Source organism: Salmo salar, chromosome ssa06 (assembly GCF_905237065.1).
Source record: "Salmo salar chromosome ssa06, Ssal_v3.1, whole genome shotgun sequence".
NCBI classification, from domain to species: domain Eukaryota; kingdom Metazoa; phylum Chordata; class Actinopteri; order Salmoniformes; family Salmonidae; genus Salmo; species Salmo salar.
In genome coordinates, this window is record NC_059447.1 from 32416491 (window position 1) to 32422206 (window position 5716).

At 39.8% G+C, this 5716-nt stretch overlaps 1 long non-coding RNA gene across 1 annotated transcript; it reads left to right on the top strand.

Annotated features, from left to right (window-relative positions):
- The first annotated feature begins 2902 nt into the window (after positions 1–2902).
- On the top strand, positions 2903–5447 carry LOC123743427 (uncharacterized). The gene is made up of 3 exons (XR_006770197.1): positions 2903–3068; positions 3184–3262; positions 3342–5447. It is a non-coding gene; the product is annotated as an uncharacterized lncRNA (long non-coding RNA).
- The last annotated feature ends 269 nt before the right edge of the window (positions 5448–5716 follow it).

Below are 5716 nucleotides of genomic sequence, written 5' to 3' on the forward strand. Positions count from 1 at the left end.
GTAGCACATCATCTCAGTTTCTCATTGTGTGTGTGTGTGTGTGTGTGTGTGTGTGTGTGTGTGTGTGTGTGTGTGTGTGTGTGTGTGTGTGTGTGTGTGTGTGTGTGTGTGGTGTGTAAATTATTTTATAACTGCCTAGTCAAAAATGACCCTAAGACAATCTTTGTACCCTGGTGGTGTACAGCTTTCATGGAAATATGAACAAAGGCAATGTTTCACTTTTTCTAATGTTGGGGTCACTCTAGGAAATTTTACATTTTAAGTTGAAAAATATCATTTAGGGGGTTTTCTCTGCTGTTAAACATAGTGGCGGGTCATTTTTGACCCTTAAGACAACAAGGGTTAGGACAGATTCTGTTTGTCTGTTATCTTAGCTAGAATTCAGAACCAACTTCACAGTACCCTGACTGACAAACATTGTCTGTTTTACAAGACAACTAAAAGGCAGATGAGATAAGCTGGCTTTGTACTGACACTGACAAAATATATTTGTTAAAGAAGGTTGCTGTGATGTAAAAACTCCAAAATCCAAGACATGCTGCAACCCACTGCCCATTATGTTAATTCAGATGTTGACCGATATGTTATATAATATCCTGTCTGTATCCAGTTGGCAAGTATGGAAATATTGGAAATATGCCCAGGTAGCTGTGGTCTTAATCATCAGTGCTACCTGTCCCAGACCTGCTGTTTTCAACTCTCTAGAGACAGCAGGAGCGGTAGAGATACTCTCAATGATCGGCTATGAAAAGCCAACTGACATTTACTCTTGAGGTGCTGACTTGTTACACTCTCGACAACTGTGAATATTATTATTTGACCATGCTGGTCATTTATGAACATTTGAACATCTTGGCCATGTGCTGTTATAATCTCCACCCGGCACAGCCAGAAGAGGACTGGCCACCCCTCATAGCCTGGTTCCTCTCTAGGTTTCTTCCTAGGTTTTGGCCTTTCTAGGGAGTTTTTCCTAGCCACCGTGCTTCTACACCTGCATTGCTTGCTGTTTGGGGTTTTAGGCTGGGTTTCTGTACAGCACTTTGAGATATCAGCTGATGTAAGAAGGGCTATATAAATAAATTTGATTTGATTTGATAGTTTTATTTGACAATCGTAGTACATTCTTGGGCAAGTTATGACACTGCAGATGGGTTACAGGTAGACTCCTGTTGCAATGACATATAACTGAGTTTTTAATTTAATGTATACATTTCTCCATATTGATGTTCACTCATTTTGACAAAGGCAACGTATAACTACTACCACTGTGATGTCACATGGTCAAGGTGTCATGTGTAACTCCCAGATGAATGAGTCAGGGAATGGGTAATTAAGGGGTGGGCCATGTGAATCTCCCTCAGGGCACTGACAAGGCTCTACAAGCCCTCCTTATTGCGATTAAGGCCCTAGTTCCCTCCTCACACAGGTAGGAAAGAGGACAGTGTTTCACAACCCTGACCTGTGATAATCACTATGAAATCTGAGCACATTAATGATTATCTTCCCCATAGGGATTCTCATTGACCGAGTCACTACCACAGTCAATAACATTTATGAGGAAGGTCATGTTCTAATTCCCTTCCAAATCCCTAAAGTGCCATCATGATGATTTTGACCCATCTTTTTTGAAGGGTAATACTTTTATTAGTGCTGCTATCAATGAAGTTAAAGATTTTAATGCAGCCACTAAGTGGAAATGGACTTTCTGCCTTTCATACACCAGCAGTCCAATTCTAATGCTGCGAGGATTTGACTTGGTCTATAATTACCGCTGAAAGCCTATATGAGTGTTGGAGGTCGATGCGTTCTCTGGCAAGACCCAGGAGACATTTGATTATATCTGTGTCATTAAACAGCAAAGCGCTTAAAAATCAAATAAACATGGCAATAAAAGCTGTTGGGTTTTCTTTTATATATTTTTTTCGAGGTTCATGAAACAAAAGGAAGTGTGATAGGTGTGAAAGAATTCAATGTGAAGGTAAACTTGAGACTTCAGAAGCAGTAAAACTCTCAATCTGAAGGGGATACAGTATGTAATTCAACTGTAGGAATAGATTGTTGCTCAATCACTCTTCTCTCTGACAACAGCATGTCTTTCAGGGAGTCAAGGACAATTAAAATACCCTTAGTTTGTCAAGATGTGTCAGGGGAATTACATTTCATTCTATTTTCAATACAAGTGGGTGGACAGATGCTAGAGTCTATTTCTCTGAGGGGGGGTGTATTTCATAGTGACAGAAAAGCCAGAGACAAGAAGAAATGATGGACAAGTGAGAGTTAAGCAACTTTGACCTTCAAGACTTCAACTAACATTGTTTTTGTCTGGTCCAAACTCAGTATCCTATAATTCCATATGTGAATTCAAGGTGAATTTGAGGAAAATGTTTATGGGGAAATAAAAGGCAAGTTTGAGGATACGTGGGTGTTCTAGTATCACTCCAGATGTTATTCTTGGATGAAAGGAAAGTATCAAGAAATATTCAAGAGATGGACGATAGTAGAAGCAAGGTCATAAAACACACAAAAGTATGACATGTATGGAATTCAAGGGCAACATTTTACAATAAGATGCCCTTTATGTCATGATTAGTTTGATAAGGGGGAATGCAGTACTAACTATTGTCCCTGTTTACTGAAATAAACAAGAAATAGAACATAATTTCCAAATAAGGGAATAAATCAAACATGGAGTTTCTAAAAGTAACTAGAGGCCTTTCCAGATGACTTACAAAAGTGAAACTGAAAAGTCATCTGAAGCTGCTTGCATTTGCCCGAACCATCAGCATAATTCCTCACTCAAACCAGAGCAAAAAGGCCAGTCTGCACATGTTCTAGTGCAAACCTGACACTACATGACATTAAGCATGAAAACAAACCCAGAGGAATGTCCATGTTATCATACAATTGAGATGTGAGACACTCCTCTGGCTCAGAAATGTGCAAGACCTAAACACAACTTGAGGTTAGTTCAAGTGCTTTAAATCTGTATGAGTAAACCACTCACAGGAAAAGAGAGGCAGGAAGTTATAAACAGAGAAGACTGTGATTTTAAGAGCTTTAACAAGATGGTGAGTAGTCCTGCTATAATACATATCAGAAAGTAACACTGTGCTTTGGATTGGAGCCATGTGTTTGAGCTGTGAACTGTGCCGTCTAAAGTAACTCATGTAAATTTAAATGCAGATGAAACAACAGAGAAAAACAGAGGTCATTTTTGTCTGGGTCTTAGCCATCTGGCTCTCTTCAGTTGTCAACAGTGAAAGTAAGTCATTTTTAACATTGTGAGACAGTGCACAAAACATATTTGGGCTGTTAATTACCCATTTACCATCCATTCACAGGTAAAGTGGAGCTGAGAACCAGTACTGAGGTAAAGGCTCAGTGTGATCAGAATGTGTCCCTGCAGTGTGACATCATGTCATCGAGCCCACTCAAGATCATTCTCTTTTCCTGGGTAAGGAAAACGAAACAGCTGTGTGTGGTCAATGCCACTGGTGTATTCTCCTTTCCTGGCGTCCGGTGTGACAACACAAACAACACCCTCACACTCAATCTGACTCGGGTGATGCCGTCCAGTCAGGGTAACTACACCTGCAAACTGCGCTCTAACCTAACGATCACAGCTGACAACACCACTGTGACAATGCAAGGTCTGTATACTGTATAGGAATAATGCTCCTATATAACTAATGATGATGCTGTTGTAGGATGGGAGCAATTGCAACAATGACGCATGTAGGCAAGTCAGACCAAATATTACACAAATATGGCAATTCAATTGTTAGACGTACTCCAGCTATGTGAATGTTACTTGAGAACTACTCAGTCCGCCAGCACAAAGAGCTAGCTGGATGAAGAGGGGCTGTTTGATATAAGGAGTACCCTGCCTACCCAGGCTGGGACTGAGCCTTACAACTGCTCCTTGTGGATACCTAGTAGTGGAACCTACAGCTCTCACAAACAGCTGCACTACTCCAGGGGGATCTCTTCAGGGACAAAGACTAGGAGCAGACTGCTGTTGGTCTTCATCCTGGTTGGACTCATACTCATAATCATCAGGACTACTCATGGGAAGGTCAGGAGGTTTTTTACTGAACATGGGACTTCGAACTACAGTAGGGCAAAGGGTTTTCCTGGTCAGGGCACATCTACACAGGATGAATCAGGGCCTTTCTCTAACTGAGTGAAGAGAAAGCAAACCTGGACTGCCATGGCCAAAGTGGATATATGTTTTCACTTTTTATACTGGGAAGCAAAATATCAAAGCAATTACAATGAATAGAATAGAATTTTAAACTGAAAATCATTGTACATTGGGATTTGAGAATACTGTAAGAAGTATTCATCCGTTCTCATCTTGTTCATCGTTTGTCTTCAACATTATACACTTGCTTAAATTGCATTGCTTATTACAGTAGTAGAGTACTGCTTCCTGGTGGTGAAAGTGTTTACTGATGGAAATAGTATTGATGTTAGCTGAGTCATAAAGCTGTTCTAAATTGTATTGTTGAATTGACTGATCTTGCTTATTAAGTCTGTCATATGTTGTTGCTGTGTTTTCCAGTCAACACTGATTAGACTGATTATATAATAATCAATGCAATGTCAAACATGGCTAGAAGGACATGTTACTGTGTGTTCTGGATTCTAAAATATAAGTTTTATTATACCATAGCAAATATAGTCAACCGTGTTGTTTTCTGTACTAGTTCTCAGTTTAAAAATGAACCAGACCACCGAGGGTACTCATGACAATGACAGTGAAAGAATGAGGACTCATGGTCATTCAAATTGCATTTCTAGTTCCTGCTCAGTGTACCACAAGGGGGCAGAGTCATCCCACCAGAGAGGACTGTCAAACCAATCATACACAACTCTTCTCCCTCTGCATACAAACACACAATCATGCTGTGTGAATTCCAATCCAACTCTTCTGTATAAATCAACACTTTGATGTGACACATTTCCTATCAATTTCCTCTACGCCAATGTGGGGTCTCCTGCAAAGTGAAGGAGTGAAGGGTAAAATGTCTGTCATTATAAAACACTCAAATCAATCCACATGACTTCTGCGGTGTCAAACTCACATCTCTAATGCATTATCCAGGTGCGAGGATATGTAAAGTGTTTTAGATGGACTGACCTTGTTGCACATGTTGTGTGGGCTGCTGTGAGAGATGTTAAAAGTACCTGTTGAGTACACAGTATAACAACACATGCTGCATTTTCCGGATAAATAGGTACATTTCCCCGACAATTGTGAGGATTCCTGCAAAGTGGGATGTCATTATCAAACACTATGATGAGTCCTGTTGTCATTATCAAACACTATGATGAGTCCTGTTGTCATTATCAAACACTATGATGAGTCCTGTTGTCATTATCAAACACTATGATGAGTCCTGTTGTCATTATCAAACACTATGAGTCCTGTTGTCATTATCAAACACTATGAGTCCTGTTGTCATTATCAAACACTATGAGTCCTGTTGTCATTATCAAACACTATGATGAGTCCTGTTGTCATTATCAAACAATATGATGAGTCCTGTTATCATTATCAAACACTCATCAATATGATGAGTCCTGTTGTCATTATCAAACACTCATCAATATGATGAGTCCTGTTGTCCCAAACAGGGCATGATCAGAAATATAGTGTTTTAAATCAACTGACAGTTTGTTTCAGTAAAATCAAACATTATCTAGAAGGGAG